Source organism: Sapajus apella, unplaced genomic scaffold, assembly GCF_009761245.1.
Source record: "Sapajus apella isolate SASKATOON/1434 unplaced genomic scaffold, GSC_monkey_1.0 scaffold83, whole genome shotgun sequence".
Lineage (NCBI taxonomy): Eukaryota > Metazoa > Chordata > Mammalia > Primates > Cebidae > Sapajus > Sapajus apella.
This window is the reverse complement of record NW_022437023.1, coordinates 5,769,938-5,788,698: the sequence shown is the minus strand read 5'-3', so window position 1 is coordinate 5,788,698 and position 18,761 is coordinate 5,769,938. Positions and strand designations below refer to the sequence as shown.

Sequence of the window (18,761 nt, the reverse complement as noted above, 5' to 3'; positions counted from 1 at the left end):
GCCGAGGCAGGAGAATCACTTGAGCACAGGAGGCAGAGGTTGCAGTGAGCCGAGATTGCGCCACTGCACTCCAAAATATAAATAAAAGCCTATGTCTGCTTATTGCACAATTCCAACCCAAAGTAAGAGGCATTATTGACTATATATGTTTGATTTCATATTCATGACACTTACTTCTTGGCAAAAACTTCAAGCTTCTGTTGCAAACACTTAATATACTGGCTTTTTGTAACTGGTCTCCTGTGCTTTGCTAGCATAGTGATAATTCATGCCACAATGAAATTTGGGAGGCAGGGTTAGATCACCAGTACCTCCTGATCGATCAAAATCAGAATAAATTTTATTTGGTTTGGTTTTACTATAGTTAAATATAGTTTATCATATCCAAACTCTTATCTAAATTGTCAGTTAAAATGGAGACTGTTAACCAGATGTATTTGGTCAACCAAAGCAGAGTTGACTATTCTTGTATACAAACAAAATTCCAAAATCAGAAATTTCACTGCATGTCTATATTATTTTGTAGTGACAGATGAATTATATCAAAAGTACCACTAGAAATAGTATTTTCAGTTTTTAAGATCTGGAGTTGAAAAAGTTAAGTCTATCTTCCTTGGAATGAAATGACAGATTTTTCTTTTTAAAGACCTCTTACTTTCAAAGAAGATCCAGGCAATGACTGTCATACTATCTCCAGTCTTTTCCTCTTCTAACTTATTGGTTAGCATGGTTGGTTTTTTGGTAGGATTATAATGAGTATTTCTGACTTTGGGGACATTTGAAACAAGAAGTACTGTCCATGGGAGGGTAATTATAGCAATAGGACAATTTTGAATCTTGGGAGAAGAAGTACAAATACACTCTGCTTTTCCTCCCGCCATTTCTTTGTGCCTTCCCCTATACCCATCCTGACTCCTTCCTAAAATTGTGGCCAAGAAGATGCCAACAGATTAGTCTGTTTGCAGCCCTCAGATTAGGCTCAGAATAGTTCAGTGGAATCACTGGTCCCTAAGTAGCATGAGTCAGGATCACTACAACCTAGAAGGAGGCCCTGCCTTCCTGCTTTATACTTCCCTCTCCTCCGTCTCTCCTGACTGTTCCCTGTTTTGTTCTTTACAACAAAGTGATAAGCTGATCCATCCTTTTCTCTCCTTGGATACTCTTACTTTCTCTTTCCTAGGGCAGTAAGGGTAAGAATCTTTAATGAAACCAATTTCTAACAGGGTATATCTATTTCCAACTCAGCTCAGGAGCAGCTCAGTGCTAGGCAGTGGGGGGCAATGGTTTCCTCATATTTACTCTGATTCTCTGGTATGGTCGTTTCCTTTTATCTGTGGTTTTGCGTTCCATGGTTTTAGTTACCTGCAGTCAACTGTGGTGCACAATATTGAATGGAAAATTCCAGAAATAAACAATTCAGACGTTTTAAATTGCATGTCATTATCTCTACTTTTGAATTGCCTGACTGTGTGATGAGATTTCACACTGACCTGCTCCATCCTGCCTGGAACTTGAATCATCCCCTTGTCTGGCATGTGCAGCTGGACAGTAGTCCAGCATATCCAGCCAGTAGTCACTTACAGCTATCTGGCTGGGACAGCTATCTCAGTTATCAGATCAAAAACACATAGTATACAGTATATAGGGTTGTATACTATCTGTGGATTCAGGCATCCACTGAGGATCTTGGAATGTACCCCACATGGCTAAAAGGACATTACTATATTAGAAAGTGTATTGGGTTGATTTTTCCTAACATTATAGTGGTAAGTACCAAGAATAAGCTTTGGATGTTGACAAAGGGACAGAGAAGGCCTCCTGGCTTGCTTTGGTTTGAAGCTGTTCAGGCATAACAAACTTGGGAATAGGGAGCGCTCCATATCCTATACTCTTTGCATTAGGGTTTTGGGCCAAAAATTGTACTAGTGCTAACAATAAAGTATCCCTTTGCTTCTCATTTGCTGGAACTTTCCTTGGCTTATACTCACCTCAAGAACCTTGTGAGAAGGGTCGGTTGGGATCTAGAACATTAGCCCTAATTCCTTTAGATAATTATATACCATTTAATTGTCCTGTGAGGTCCAGTGCAAATCTCTTGTCATTTCTTTTCCTGATACCTGAACTTTCTGTATCCATCTCTTTTCTGAGGTTAAGAGATAACAAAGATCATATAATCAAGTACTGTTTTTATTATAAAGTTCATAGTAACCCTGTTAGAAATAGATAAACCATTATCTGTAGAGAATTGCTTGAGAATTGGTGGTAACAAGATAAATAATATTTTGTTGATTATAGCCCTATTAGCAAAATAGGGAAATGGCTTTGTCACGATTGTGTTCACTGTAGTGAGATTTTAGCTGTATACTTTAGACTCAGAGACAAGCAGAAAATTCATGGAGATTAGTTGCATCTATTTGGGAAGAACGTGTTAAACAGAGTCATCCATTTAAAATTCGTTTCATTAAAGATTCTAAATGAGTAGTTCTGTTAAAATGCCAAGTACTGTAAGATTTTTATTGTTCTGTGGTCATAGACTGCCCTGGCCAGCTATCTTGTAAAATGCTTTTTATAATCACAATAGACAGAGCTGGCAACAGGACAGATCTGTACAAATCCATTTTCTCCTAGTGACCAGCAAACAACTCAGCACTGTGTGCTTAATTGGTGTGTTTTAGTCTACAGTGTCATCTTCTGCTATAACTGATATATTATTATTTTACTACTCTCATATTAACTGCCTTATCAATGAGTATAAAACTTTGCTTTTTGACCTATTGTTTATTGACTTTAAATGTCACTATAATTTCTTCACCCTGTGCTACTACTTCCATCCCCTCTAGTAGGGATCTGGAGCATAGCACTCAATGACTATCCTATTTGCACATCTTCAGTTTGAGAATGTAGCTCCTGGGCACTTTATCAGTTCAGGGAGTAAGGAGGGTTTGGGAATGTTTTTCATTTTTAATTGGAGCTGCTGCTGCTGCTGCTGCTTTTTTTTTTTTTTTTTTTTTTTTTTTTTTTTTTTTTGGGTCCCATTTTCTTTGTAGTTCTTTTACTCTTAGGAGAAATACCAGAAATCTAGGGTGAAAGGCAAGCCAAGAATTGCCACTACAGTTCTCACAGTAACAAAAATGAGATTGTGACTACAGCACAATCTAAAAGCTCCATGTAGAATTCGCTGCGTTAAAATCTATTGAAACAACAGAAGAAAGGGAATTTAGACATTTCTAGGCTAAGCTCAGCCTTAAACTGTATCTTTATTCCTTACCTTGGCGCTGTAGCCCTTTACTGCTCAAATAGAACAGCTTTAGTTTTCTGTCTATGCTCAGGGTTGGTAAATTTTTTCCGCAAAGGGACAAGTAGTAGATATTTTAGGTTTTGTAGGCCATACAGTCTCTGTGGTGCAACTGTTCAACTCTGCTGAGGGGCATGGCTGTGTTCCAATAAAACTTTATTTACAAAAATAGACATCCATAGGCTATGGATTATCAATGCCTAATTCATTCAGCTCCTTTCCTCACTAACATCTCTGGCCCATACAGGCAAAAATGAAGAGTTAGGAAAGTTCATTTGCCCCTCATGGTATAAAAAAAAACGTGAATAATAATAATAAGCCTATTATTAAAAGATGTGAATGTTAAAAATCACCATTTAGTTTGGGGACAAGATATAATACCGTGACCACTGAATTTTCCCTACCATGTTTTGTCATTGAATGGGCCTTGTGGGCTGCCACAAGTTGGGGCCAACAGGAAGTCCTTGCCGACGAGGCTTCAGTCCCCAACTCTGACCTCAGAAGAGCAGTTCTACTTTTAACTGTTTTAGATACTGAAATTCTTCCAAGATGTTGTTTGTAAGAGAGATTCTGCTGCTAAAGAATATTTTTTAAAATATTGGTTTATATTTCTTTGCAAGTTGTATAATGCCTCTTTATAATGGATACTTTATAAAAGTACCAAAAATTGGACACGTCTTTGTAGGATGAAAAAAAAAGTGCCAAAGATTTGTCATATATCACTTTGTAATTAAAAGGAAAAAATAGTCTTGAAAAAGGAATCGCAAATCACGTAAATTAAAATCCATCTCACTCCCTTCCCCTGTCCCCCTACCTCCCACTTCTTGGATTATAAATCTGAGAGAATACAGTTGTGGAGCAAGACAGAGGCAGAGTTGGGACTCCTGCCTCCCATCTGATGCCACTGCTATTCATTACACAATGCCATGGAATGTGTAATGAATAACTGTGGCATCAGATGGGAGACAGGAGCCTTGTGTACATCAGAGGCTCAAGGAGAGTCATTGGAACCCTTTGTGGTCCTAATAAGCTAAGGGGATAACTAGTAACCTCACTGTTTCCTTCTTACCTGCTCATGCTACCTCTTCCCTTTGGCTGCTAAAAGCCTCCAAGCTCCTCCGCTCCCCCCAGGATATTCATATGTATCCTGTGCACATAGTTCCAGCACCAGCTTCTTGGAGATGACCTCAGGGATATTTCCCAGCTCCAGACACCTGTTGATTTTCCAAACACTCTCATGTGTGACTCAGATAGGCTGGGGTCCTCTTCTGCCCCACCGCAGAAATAGCAATGCCGGCTCTTGGGGATTCAGTGCCAGAGTGGGAGGATCCTGAGAAATCTGAGATCTCACCCACTTTCGGCATGATTTCTTTCCTGGCTTGTGAAAATTCCTGATCTTTTTTGTCCATATCTTCCTGAATGGGAGTCAGGGCAGTGATGCAGAGAGGTGTGGGGGGTATGTGCTTGCATGCACATTGGATGCCTGCATGGCATCAGGACGGTGTTCTCAGGATGCCCATGTAGGTCTTATCAGCCAAAATAAGAAGAAAGTTAAAAGGGGTCCAGCAAATAGGATTATGAGGCATAGGGGACATAAACTTTTGTTCTTGAGGAGGAAGAGTGAGCCGGCTGAACAAAAGACACAGTTTAATTTGCAGAGGGCAATATTCTAATGAAGCTTCATGCTGTGCTTCAGTCAATGTCTCGAGGTCTAGCTGCAGCAGGGCCTTAGATAGCTAGAAGTGATTTATTCATCTCTGCTTCCATCACTCAGATTTCCTTCCCTCAGTCATCCAGTGTCTATCACTGGAAAGCCTGGTTTCTGTATAGGAGTTTACCCTGGTAGCTTGCCTGGAATACATTTTGAAGGATTAGTGTACATGGCACGGAGACTGGCCTCTGTGCCCAGTACACTCTGGTGAATATTCATGTCGGCACCTGGGAGAGTTATTTCTAGAAAGGCAATTCTTGCAGAATCCATTCCAAAGAAGGAATGCTTTTCTTGTCTTATGATCCCTCAACCAAACAAATGTGGAAGAGGGGAAGCTACTCTGCAGTTCTGGGGGAGTATTCATGAGACAGAAACAACATCCTCACATCTCTGGCAATGGTGGGGAGAACTGCAGAGCCTCCCTTTGCAGAGTCTTTGCCTGGGCCTCCTGTTCAGTATGGGTGATTGCAGGAAAAAAGGAAAGCAACTGCCCATTTAGCCTTGGGTCCTATAACCCACACCAGTTTGGTTTAATTACAGCTGTTTAGCAGTTAGGAAAGCTAGCGTTATTAATGTTCAGCTGAAAACGTTTGAATTAAAACGTGTGATCCCAGCTTTGAAGACTTGGATCAAGAAAACTATACTGAGTGGCCAGTGATCAAAAGAATTGCATGAAAAAACTTAATTAGCCGTTTTTTCCTCTAGCTGTTACAAAAAAATACATAAAATACTGCTTTATTTTTCTGGCTTTTCACCATCCTTCAAAAGATTTATCACACAGTTACATATTAAATTGATTAATTATCTTTTGTTTATAAGAATTTATAGTTAGTAGTTAGGATTTTCACCTTTATATACTGGTGGAGATATTGCTATTATTATTCTCATTAATGTTGTCTCTTTTTTAATGGTAAGTCATGTACCACATGGAATTATGATTTATTAGACACCTCAGCTTTCAAACAGAATAATGTACTTATTCTAAATGTTTAAATTTTGTAGCACTTGCAACTTATTATAGTTTTGTGTTTTAGAGGGTAGTTGTTTTCATGTGGGAGCCTTCACAAACTATTTCATGGAAGAAGTCCATGAGAGAAGGGACTAACAGGAAGGCAATTCCAGAACAAGTAGATAGAGACACAGACAGCATTTCACTGTCCCTGCCCCACCGGGATAAACAGATTTGGGAATGCAGTGGGAGGAGGGCAGCAGTAACTCCACCAAGTGAGAACCTGAAGGAGGAATGAACCACAGCTCGCACTGGTGGTAAGGTTGAAGGAGGTCTGAATTGGATGGGCAAGTGTTCTAAAATCATTTCTAACAAGAGCTCTAGACTTTGTAGATTGTGCCCTGTGGGGAAAAGAAGATGATTTAAAGCTGGAGCAAAGGTTGAAACCCAGATCTGATTTGGTTGAAAAGGTCAGTCTGATAAGAAAGAGAAAGAGGTGTGGGAAAATAGTACTGGCTGTGTTAAGAGAGACCAGAGAAGAGATTTGGTAAGAACAAAAATAGAGAGATTACATGATTGAATAGGAAGAGTTTTGCCTGTCGTTCATCCGTGAGGGAACATTCTCCTGACTGTATTATTCAAAGGTGAGCCTTCCCACCTGCTTTGCCCTTCCAGTCTTTCCCTTTATCATCAGGTCAAGAGAATGCAAAGATCTGCTTGTAGCTAAATGGTGAGTTCTCTCACAGATAGAGATTCTTGTGAAAATGTGACCCGAGGGAACAGGGAAGGAGCCATGGCTCTTATTAAATTTCTCTTTGGTGCTGCTTCTTGGTGTGTTGTAGGCTGTGTGCATGTGAGCACATACTAGCCTGTAGTCAGAGGAGGGGCAGGAGAATAAACTCAATGGATGAAGTAGCAGTCAGAATGGATATTTTTCATAAATTATCTTTATATGAGACTCTCCAAAAGGGTGTTGGGGCTGGGGTGGAGTACTGGCAGGGGGAGGTTGTTTTTGGATTGAAACATAATTTCAGAACACTGAAAATACTGTGCTGGAATAAGTGACCCGGGTTTTGTGAGAAGGTTGATTTATCTATAGTTTGCTTTCCGCCTCTCTTTCCATCCTAATACAGCTCTCCTGCTCCCCATTTCTCCTTCGGTTGAACTCTGTAGAGCGCATGATGTATATGGCATTGTGCTGGGGAATACCAAGATCATTAGCCATGCATGATCCCTGCACTCTAGAAGCATGGTCCAGTGTGTTCTCCTGAATGGACTTGGTCTGAAGAGCTGAAGGGAGGGGCCGCTGGGTGGTGTTATGCAGGGAACGTGGATCCCAGGTGACTCTGCTTCCCTACCTGTTGGATGAAGGCCCATACTGGGGCTATTTTGTTTCACAGGAATCATAAACATTAAGTAAAAATCCAAGAATTCTTAACACTCAGCTGTAGATGAGTACATTTTGGGCTCTTCAATGTGTCGTCCTAATAATTTCATAGAATTGAGGACAGAGAACAGGAAAGCTCACACAAATGCATATTGCCCTCAGCTATTAACAGAAGAAACTGATTCAGGCCTTTTAAATTCACAACAGCTGGTAATAGCCTTCCTAGCAAATGAAGCTAAAAGCCAGCTGGACCTGATGCCTAGGAGCTAAGACCTATGGTCTGGGCAGGACTTCAGCATTTTTGTCTCTTAAACATCCTCTCTCTTTCTTTCTTTCCTTCTCTCTTTCCTTCTCTCTTTCTTTTTTTCTTTTTTTTTGATGGAGTTTTGCTCTTGTTGCTCAAGCTGGAGTGTAATGGTGCATTCTCAGCTCACTGCAGCCTCCACCTCCCGGGTTCAAGCGATTCTCCTGCCTCACCCTCCCGAGTAGCTGGGATTACAGGCATTCGCCAACACTCCTGGCTAATTTTTTGTATTTTTAGTAGAGACGGGGTTTCACCATGTTGGCCAGTATGGTCTCAATCTCATGACCTCGTGATCCACCCGCCTTGGCCTCCCAAAGTGCTGGGATTACAGGCGTGAGGCACCGCACCCGGCCTACACATCCTTTTCTAATCCTGCTGGTGAGCCAAATCAGGCTGATCTCACTGATTGTATGTGCTCATCATGAGGAGCAAGCTGCTAGGATCAAGGCAGATGGCCTTGCTGTGGAGAGGGAAATTGGTGATGCCAAATTTAAACACAGGGAAGATCGGTAAAAGCTGCATATCTGCCTAGCATGTCACTGCAGTGCCCAAAAGCTCTGTAACATATTGTGACTTCACCTATTAAAATATCATAAGACTCGCCTTTGCATCATCACTGCAAAATTTAAAAAAGAAATCATACCATTTGAAGGGTTCCCAATATTTTTGATGCTAACATTTTGCTTAAGGAAGGGGCTATATTACAGTCACTTTGCAAAATATGAGAATGCTTTCCTTCTCAAGAACTGTTTGGCCTGGACAAATTTTTATCATATTTCCACGTTGAAATTTCCCCCTCTCTCTCTCTCTCCCTCTCTCTCTCTCTCTCTCTCTCTCTCGGTTCAACCGATTCTCCTGCCTCAGCTTCCTGAGTAGCTGGGATTACAGGTGCCCGCCACCACACCCAGCTATTTTTTGTATTTTTAATAGAGACGGGGTTTTGCCATGTTGGCCAGGCTGGTCTTCAACTCCTGACCTTAGGTGATCCACCTGCCTGGGCCTCCCAAAGTGCTGGGATTACAGGCATGAGCCACCGTGCCCAGCTGAGAATTTTCATTAAATTGGACTGTGTAGTATGAAGTCTATATCATAAGCCTGAGGCAAAACTTATTTGTTAAAAGAAAAAAAAGAGTTTGTCAAGTGATTAAATAATCTGTAAAAGATTGCTTGGGCAGTGTTTAGCCCATGTAAGAAAATTAAGCAGGAAACTTAGAAAAATAGATTTGCATTGAAAGCAGGAAGTGTGCTGATTATAAATTGTTTTTTTTTTTCAAATGTGATAATGTATGCAAAAACATTTTGAAACTAGTGAGGTCTGTGTGAATGTGAGGTGGGACTATGATTAATTGTTCACCATTCATTCCACACTCAGTATCTAATGAATATGCAGCTGTAGCCATGCTATTTGGTGATGTAGTGTTAGCTTTCACCTAAAACTTGAAATTAAAAACTTAATCCCTCTAAGAACTGAAAAGATAGTCTTAGTTAGCTGTTAAAAATTGGTAGCTTGGGGCCAGGCATTGTGGCTCACGCCTGTAATCCCAACACTTTGGGAAGCCAAGGCAGATGGATCACTCTCCTGAGACCAGGAGTTCAAGACTGGCCTGACCAACATGGCGAAGCCCCGTCTCTACTAAAAATACAAAATTAGCCGGTCCTAGTGGCACATTCTTGTCATCACAGCTACTCAGGAGGCTGAGGCAGGAGAATCGCGTGAACCTGGGAGGTGGAGGTTGCAGTGAGCCGAGATTGTGCCATTGCATTCCAGCTGGGGCAACAAGAGTGAAATTCCATCTCAGAAAAAAAAAAAAGTTGGTAGTTTTAGCCAGGTGTGGTGGCTCACGCCTGTACTCCCAGCACCGTGGAAGGCTGAGGCAGGCAGGTCACTGGAGCTCAGGAGTTTGAAACCAGACTGGGCAACTTGGCAAATCCCCTTCTCTACAAAAAAATTAGCCGGTCCTGGTGGCATGCCCGAGATTGCACCACTGAACTCTAGCCTTGGCAACAGATTGAGACTCTATCTAAAGAAAAGGAAAAAAAAAAAAAAAGGTTGGTAGTTTTGTATTGGCTCCATGTTTTGCAAAGCTTTGCCCCATCTAGCTATCCATAGTTACATCCTCCAGGTAGATTCTCCACTGATATTTTTCCACTTTCAGATAGATTATACCATATCTCTCATGGTGTGTGGGCTTTAAATAAATGAATTGATTATACTATATCAAATATAAGATTTGATGAGAAAAGAAAATCCATCCTTAAATTTCCCCCTTTCTCGATGAGTCAGCCGACACAGTGGAGCCAAAGTGTATACTTTGCCACCTCCTCACGTTTGTACTCCTGGGCTTCAGTTGGCTAAACAGGGAAACTACATATAGCAGACAACCAAGAGCTTCTGCTTGCCTTTTCCCTGGCTAGCTGCAAGAGAATATCGTTAGCCAGTGCCATTGTTTCCTCCCCTGTTAGAGAAATCACCCTCCACGTCCCAGCTGTGAGAGATTAAACACTAGGAGACAGGAGGTAGACGCTCTGATGTCCTTTGACTAACGCACTTCCCAAGAACCCACTCCATCTGATGAGCAGCCGGTTTTTCCCTTCTTCTGCTGGTGGGACACTGGCGTTCCCTTTGCCCTGGAAGGTCATGGCCCATGCAGAGGCAGGCCCCTGAGGTGGCAACACCTCAGGAGTTCTCATGTCTGTAATCTGCAGGGCAGCCGCCTGGTCTACCTCACACACTTTTGAGAAAACATTGTTACTGGGCTCTAGGCTCCTGCTGAGAATCTCATTTTGGACTCAGTGACCTCCCGCAGTTCTTCTCAGCTGGACCTTGCTCCCCACCTGAGGGTGAAGCTACATCATCGAACCCTGTGACAGCTGACAATAAGGAGCCCTCTCATCTTTGGGAAAGTCCCTCTTTCTCACCAGTAAAGTTGTTTCTCTGAAGCTGTAGTCATTCCTTGTGGCAGCTGTTACAGGCTCCCTCCTGCCTCTCAGTAGCAGAGATTAGAATAGAGCCCCTACCGTGTTGTCTTTCTGTTTCTCATCCAGAGGAGCAGGAACTGGACTTTTCTGAATAAGGTGAAAGTGCTGAAGTTTCCCTTTGTCACCACAACTCCTTACCTTTGTCCCTCAGCTTTACAGCTGTCGCATCTGTTCTTTGCATCCTGACCTCTAGTCCCTCTCTGTTCTGAACGTTAGTCTACCATCTCTGATCCCACTTACCTCCTCCGCAGCCTACAAGTTGTCATTACTTTTCCTGGCCCTTCATTCTCTGACCCTGGCCTGTATCCTCCTTGTCACTGTTGGCTCTGCTTCCCCCGTGCCACTGCTCAGAAGAGTTATAAACTACACTGACTGTTCTGTCTTTGCAAGGCTCTCTCCCTGCATGTCCACTGATGCCACTGAGCCACTCCAAAGCCTGTTTTGCTTTGCCACCGCGCACCGCAGTCTTACCACTCTCAGCTTCTACATAGAATCTTCTTTCATACTTGAACGAAGAGACTGCCATCATAAGGGAGCGTTCCCACCATCCCTGCTCTTTACCTTGTTGTCCCTCTGGTCCTATAGCCATAATGATATCATTTCCATCCTCATTGCTGTAACATCTGCTTTTGTTGAATACCTTTTCTCTCTAGTTCCCTCCGCTAGGAGCTTATCTTTGGCCCTTTTAGTTCCAAGTAACAGAAACCAAGTAAAAGATAGCTTAAGCCACAAATGGGGACTTTATTTAAGTGACTAGAAGATCTCTCATGGAATACTAGGGCAGAAACTCAGTGGGCCCTGTAGGTTCTGAAACCAGACATTGGAATCTGATCTGTCAGCACCCCAGGCAGCCCTCCCCGGGCTGCACAGCCTATGGTCTCTGCTTCTCATTGCAGATGTCTCTCTGCTTTACACCTGTGATAAAAGAGGGTCACCCCAGAATGCCTGTATTTTCATCATCTCATTTTAAGCGAACGGCTACATTAAGCTAGAATCTCACATAATTCTAAATTTTCTAGAAAGGAAATCTGATTAGCCCAGCATGAATTGAGCAGCTTCCTAGGATGCAGCAAATTCAGAGGATAAACTGAGCTCAGGAACCTCCCACGTCCACCTTGAGGTTGGACTGGACAAACAGCTGTCAAAGACAGGAGTTACTGTGTAATGTACAGACATACCCAAAAAACCTCTACGTATGCTGTAACAGAATTATTACATGTTAGAGCTGGAAGAGTGCTGAGAAGCCATCAAATCTCGACATTTAATGTCACAAAGGATGAAACCAAAGTATACGTAAGTTAAGTGATTTGCCTAATGTTACTTAGTAGTTATTGAGTAAATATGTTTTGAATTGTTGAATGGAAGACAATTATTTCTGAAGAACTTAAAGGATCCTTAACAAAGAATAGCTGTATAAATTGTCATCACATGCATAATGCAGACTTTCCAATTAGAATGCTACAATTTGGATCTTTCTTCACAGACTGTTGAGAGAGCAACTGTTTTAAAGACTGGAAAACTCAGTCCACTGGGTTTGCCTTGAGTCACTTCTGACTCAAGCCACAAAGACAAGAGTTTTGAAAACATATTCGCTATTGAATTTTGTATCAAAACACCAGCAAGGAGGGCAATTAGTTGCTGTAAACTGAACCCCTGGTAATCAATGTGATGCAGTCAGCCAGAGCATTTATGGAAGATGTAAGCAAAATCACATCTGCTAATCAATTAAAAAAAAAAAAAAAGCCCAGCACTTCACTGCTTTTAGGGAAACTTCACAATGAGAATAAGGGAAGATGGAAGAAACAACATATATAATACCACCAGGCATTTCATGCTGTGCTCATTAGTTAGAGAGGTTGTGGCAACAGCTAAACACCGACCTGATCTGCATCAATAAATCTTGGCCAGCAACTTCCTTTATTCAGCCCCTTTTGAAACTGGCTTCTGATCTATGGGTGGTTGTGTGCTATGTGTTTAAGGAGCTCATCTCAGTTAAGGTCATAGAGAATGTCTGTCCTGGGCAAAGCAAGCTCACTATGCAAACATTCCCAGCTAGTTTACAAGTCAGAAATAGCTCTGTGTTGTCGCAGGCACAAAGACAGAAGAATATACTTTTCAGGCAGCCAAAGAAGTGAAGGGAGTCGGTAGAATAAAATTCCTCTCAATAGAAAAGCAGAGATTGTATCAATTTTTTCTTTAGTGTTCTTCAGCTGCAGTTGCTTTTTTCAATCAAATCAACAAAGGGATTTAATTCCTGGCGAAGCCTAAATTCCAAGCAAATGTGCATCCTGGCGCATGAGTTAGAAGTCTTTTTTAAAACTTCAGCATGTAGGTTGAGTCTGAGCCCTAGGCTCAATGACCTGAGATCCATCAGTGTCCCTTTTCCACTCAGGAGTCACCATGACCCCACATCTCCAGTCCCTAGGGACTCTTAATAGAGGAATAGAGAGGGGATGTCTCAACCACTATGAGCACTTGGCTGCTGTTCAGAAAAAAAAGAATTTAGGCCAGGAGATAATTATTGAGGTAAAGATCGATAGACTAGGCTAATAAAAATTAATACCTTCAGCATGCAAACTATGATAGGCAGTGGATTAATATCCTTTAAATATAGAGGGCATTTTGTAAGTCATTAACAAAAAGATAAATTTAAGTAGAAAATGGGTAAAATGTTCAAGCTCAATAAGTTAAAAATTGCAGATTAATGAGATACTTCAGCTATCAAATTAATAGTGTTTTTAAACGTAATATATAATATTGGTGATGATGCACAGAAACAGGTATTTGTTATACAATGCTGGTAGTATTAATATAAATTGGTATAGATTTTTGCTTGGGGTTGGAGGAATAGAAGAAGTCTACAGCTATTTTGTGATATATATCAAAGCCTCAAAGTGTTCATATGCCCTGCTTCAGGAGTTTCACTTACAGAATTATTCAAAACAATAATCATAGATTTAGCTTAAGAATGTTTATCACAAAATTTTCATAATAGGCTGGACTCAGTTCCTCATGCCTTTAATCCCAACACTGGGAAGTTGAGGTGGAGGTATTGCTTAAGGCCAGGAGTTGGAGACTAGCCTAGGCAACAACAAAATTTTTTTTTTTAAATATCAGCTCGGCATGGTGGTATGCACCTGTAGTCCTAACTACTCAGGAGGCTGAGGCAGGAGGATCACTTGAGCTCATGAAATCAAGGCTGCAGTGAGCTACAACTGCGCCACTGCATTCTCCAGCCTGGGCAACAGAGCAAAACCCTGTTTCCAAAGAAAAAAAAAAAAAAAGAATTTTCATAACAGTGAACTATTATCAACTATTTAAGTGTCTAATAGTAAGAGATTGATTGAAGTATGGAACATCCTTACAGTGAAATACTATGAAGTCAGTACATATGATATAGAACAATATTTGATGATACAAAAAGATATTCATAACAGACCATTAAGCAAAAGTAGCAAGTTACAAACCATATGCACTGTGTTTATGTTGTTTTTTTTAATAAAGAAAATATGTGAAGTTTATTCTTTCTTTTGAAGACAAAATAGATAAATGTGGAAAAATTAGATTAATAGTAAAACATGAGGGCTTTCATACATTTTCTTTCTTTTGAGAATATAAAATAGTTGTTTTTTTAATGTGGCATTTTTTTACTCTCTTCTCTGCTTTAGTTGAATTCTTGAAATCGCTTCCAGTTAAAGTTATTCCCAGGGAATGATAGAGTCCATGACTCTGTCCCCAAGGGAAATGATTGTATAAGTTTTCATTTTTGTTTTTTTTTCCCCCCATTTATTTATTTTATTGCCTTTTAGGTTTGGGGGTACATGTGAAGAACATGCAAAATTGTTGCATAGGTACACATGTGGCAATGTGGTTTGCTGCCTTCCTCCCCATCACCTACATCTGGCATTTCTCCCCTTGCTATCTCTCCCCAGCTCCCCACTCCCCACCGTCTCTCCCCTATTTCCCCCCAACTGACCCCAGTGTGTAGTGCTCCCCTCCCTGTGTCCATGTGTTCTCATTGTTCAACACCCACCTATGAGTGAGAACATGCGGTGGTTGATCTTCTGCTCTTCTGTCAGTTTGCTGAGGATGATGGTTTCCAGGTTCATTCATGTCCCTACAAAGGACACAAACTCATCGTTTTTGATGGCTGCATAATAGTCCATGGTGTATATGTGCCACATTTTCCCTATCCAGTCTATCGTCTATGGGCATTTGGGTTGGTTCCAGGTCTTTGCTATTGTAAACAGTGCTGTAATGAACACGACACCTATGTTCTGGAGGCAAACCCGTTGCGAAAAAGCGTGTGTTTATGTTTTAAAAGTTACTGGAATTTCAGATTATCTTCATTGTAAAATAATAATTTGCCTTGAAACAAATTAGAGGACTTTTATAGAATAAGCTTCTTATAGAGCATGATATATATATACAACTTAAAATTTTTCTCAAATATTTTATCACTCCAAGAATATCTACTAGAGTATTTATGATACTCATAATTTGTCTTCCGTTTTTAATCTTCTCCATATCCTATATCCTCAACGTAGTCATTTTCCATAAAATATTTTCAGATCTGGTTAGGTTCTATCCCAAAAGGTACTGACTGTTTTCATTTCGATCCTCTGTAGAAACACTAGTTTATGATTACCTAGAAGGATAGGGATTATGATAAACCTGGCTTTCCATAAATAATTAAAAATTCTATTGGGGAAAATAATCTCAACATTATCTTCCAACAAACCTGTTACTACCAGAGCTGTTAAATGAAGAGAATGCTTAATTGATTGGACCTTTTCCCCTAGTTTTAGTCTACTGTGTCAGAGTTATAAATGATTTCAATCCAGAACATGTATGGAACATATGCCATGAACAGAGCCCACGTGTCTGAAGCAGAGTTTTTAAAAAGAGAAAGATCAAATGTCTTTCTAAAGTTCTTATAATCAAAATGAGAGCCGAACATAGAAGCAAAAAATACCTTTTAAAAGTTACTCAAAATAAATATAAATTAGCATAGGCTAACTGCATAAAAATGCTAAGAGACTAGAATAATATTCGAGGAAATGACTAATGAAGGAAATGATTCACTTTCTTATAAGCAAATTAGTGTAATCTAAATAGAATTTTGGGACACTTAAGAACAACAGAGTGGCATCCTTTGTGATTCATTCAGGGTACTTTGAGAAAAGAGATTAAACACTAAGGTGTATTAATGGGAATCAGTAGATATCATCTGTGTATGCCTTCCAAACACATTTAACGGTTTTCTCTACTTACAAGATGAGTTCAAAAATACTAGGTAGCATGGGTTTAGTAACTGATTGCAAACAGAATTACAATAGAAAATAAAGAATGAAAGGTAAGGCAAGACCTTTAGGAGGCCAGGCAAGAGGGTAGATGGGGGCCACGTGTTTGACCTCGCCTGGCCAATACAGTGAGACCCTATCTCTACAAAATAATCTGGTTTTTTTTTGTTTGTTTGTTTGTTTTTTTAATTACCTGGATGTGGTAATCTCAGCTACTTGGGAGGCTGAGCAGGAGGATTGCTTCAGCCCAGGAGTTTGAGGCTGCAGTGAGCTATGATTGCACCACTACACTCCAGCCTGAGCAACAGAGTAGGAAGCTGTTCCCCCAAGCTCCCCGCCGCCACACACAAACAGACAAGAGTAAAGGAAAACAGGAAATACAGGCAATCCTAGTCCTCGGTAATAGCTTTATATGTGACACTAAACTAAATTTGTTGTGCAAAGGATTTTCACTGATTATAATCATAAGATTAAGGAAAAATAATACAGATGACTTTTATAGAGTGGTAGGCTAGAGGCTGTAAATTATGAACCAGATATATAAAGTGAGAGTAATGGAAACATTTGGCAGTGGGATTACAGAAATGGGCTTTTGGTGACGGTACCAGCCTAGAACCTTGTATCATTTCCACCACTCAGTTACTGTATGAGTTTGGAAAAGTTACTTAACAAGCTTTAATCCTCACTTTCAACGTCTGTAATTTCCTAAGGGTGATAGTGCTTGCTAAGAGAATATTTAGAAGGATTTTAATAAGACAAATTGTATAGAGAACTTAACATAGGGCCTGATATAGAGTAAACATTAAAGAAATGTTGGCCATCATGATCATTATTACTGGTGTTGTTACAAAGAATGTATTTGCTTGGCAAGCACTGACTGAGTTTAAGCTCCATGTGAGACATTATGTCAATGGTGTAGAAAAAATCAGTAAGACATAGGCACTGCCTTCAAGGAGCTCACTATCTATGCCCCTGGTAGAGGAAGCAAACACAACTGACCAACTATAAAGCAATAAGATTCATAGTTAGTATAGGAAGGGCTTTTAAGGCCGAAATAATAGAAAACAATATCTGTCTCCCCTGTGGCACTGTCAGAAGCAAAATACTAATCCTGTATTGTAATGCTCAGATTCTTTTTTTTTTTTTAAGAGGCAGAGTCTTGCTCTGTGGCCCAAACTGGAATGCAGTGGTGCGATTTCGGCACACTGCAACTTCTGCCTCCCGGGTTCTAGCAATTCTCCTGCTTCAGCCTCTCAAGTAGCTGGGATTACAGGTGCACACCTCCATGCCCGGCTAATTTTTTGTATTTTAGTAGAGACGGGATTTCGCCGTGTTGCCCAGGCTGGTCTCGAGCTCAGGCAGTCCACCTGCCTCGGCCTCCCAAAGTGCTAGGATTACAAACATGAGCCACCATGTCCTGCCAGATTCTTTTTTTAAATTATTTTTTAGATTGAGGAATAACACACACAGAGTGAACAGATCTTTTATGAATAGCTCAACTAATATTTACATGCATATATACCCATGTAACTATCACTCAGATCAAAATTAGCACTTTTCCAGGATTCTAGAAAGTTCCCTTTTACCCTTTCCTAGTCAATACCTCTCCCAGAGCTAACCACTATTCTAATTCCTGTCACCAACAGATAAATTGCTTTGAGCTTCATGTAAATGAAATTACACAGTTAATGGTTAAGTTCCTATCTGTGCAGAAAAGGGGCATAAGAACAGGACCAAGATAATCGATTTCTAAATAATGAAAGTTTTGCAAATGAATGTGTATTTGCCTATATCTCCAAATCAGATAACCCTACTACAGCTCTGTAAAAATCTAGGTGAGAATAAGAAAGAAGATAAAACATAATAATAAAGGTCATGGGGTTATCACCAATTAGAAAATACTATAAGAAAAATTAATTAGACCAGCACAGTGGCTCACACCTGTAATCCTAGCACTTTGGGAGGCTGAGGTGAGGGGAATCACTTGAGGCTAGAAATTTGAGACCAGCCTGGGCAACATAGCAAGACCCTATCTCTACATAAAATTTAAAAATAGCCAGGCATGGTGGCACATGCCTGTAACCATAACTACCTTTGGGGCTAAGACAGAAGGATCACTTGAGCCCAGGAGTTGAAGGCTACAGTAAGCTGTGATCACACCACTGCATACCAGTCTGGGCAGCAGAGTGAGAACTTTTCTCAAAAAAAAAAAAAAAATTGATTAGGCTGGGCATGGTGGCTCACACCTATAATCTCAGCACTTTTGGAGGCAAAGGTAGGAGAATCACTTGAGGCCAGGAATTCAGGACCTGCCTGGGCAACATAGTGAGACTGTACCTCTACCAAATAAAAAAAAAAAAAAATAGTGTGCACCAGTAGTCCCAGCTACTCAGGAGGCTGAGGTGGGAGGATCACTTGAGCCTAGAAGTTGGAGGCTACAGTGAACTATGATTACAGCACTGCACTCCAGTCAGGATGACAGAGAAACACCTTGTCTCTAAGAATAAAAATAAAAAATAAAAATCAATTAGAAATTACATATTCTCCCATGAGCAGTGGTCAGCCAAGCCAACTGGAGAGGAGAGCTAGAAGAAGCTAGAAAGGTGATCTGGGGACATCTTCTTTCTCCTAAACCAGTCTGAAGAACTTTGCCATCGGCCGGGCAGAGGCTGCCTGAGCTTGGGTGACTTGTGAAAAAAACTGAAGATCAAAAGCCTCTCACTGCAGACCGACTCTGCCTGTTCTCCTCATACTTTTGTTGGGATTCACTACTTTGACCAGTCCTAGAAATGTGCTGGACAAAGGAGGTGGGTGGGAGGGAGATGCCCACAGC

General features: G+C 40.7%; 1 protein-coding gene across 1 annotated transcript in view; it reads left to right on the top strand.

Moving 5' to 3' along the window:
- The window catches only part of LOC116533549 (BTB/POZ domain-containing protein 9), a 176,146-nt gene that overhangs the window by 64,604 nt on the left and 92,781 nt on the right, over window positions 1-18,761 (top strand). The gene's annotated exons all lie outside the window — the stretch shown is intronic.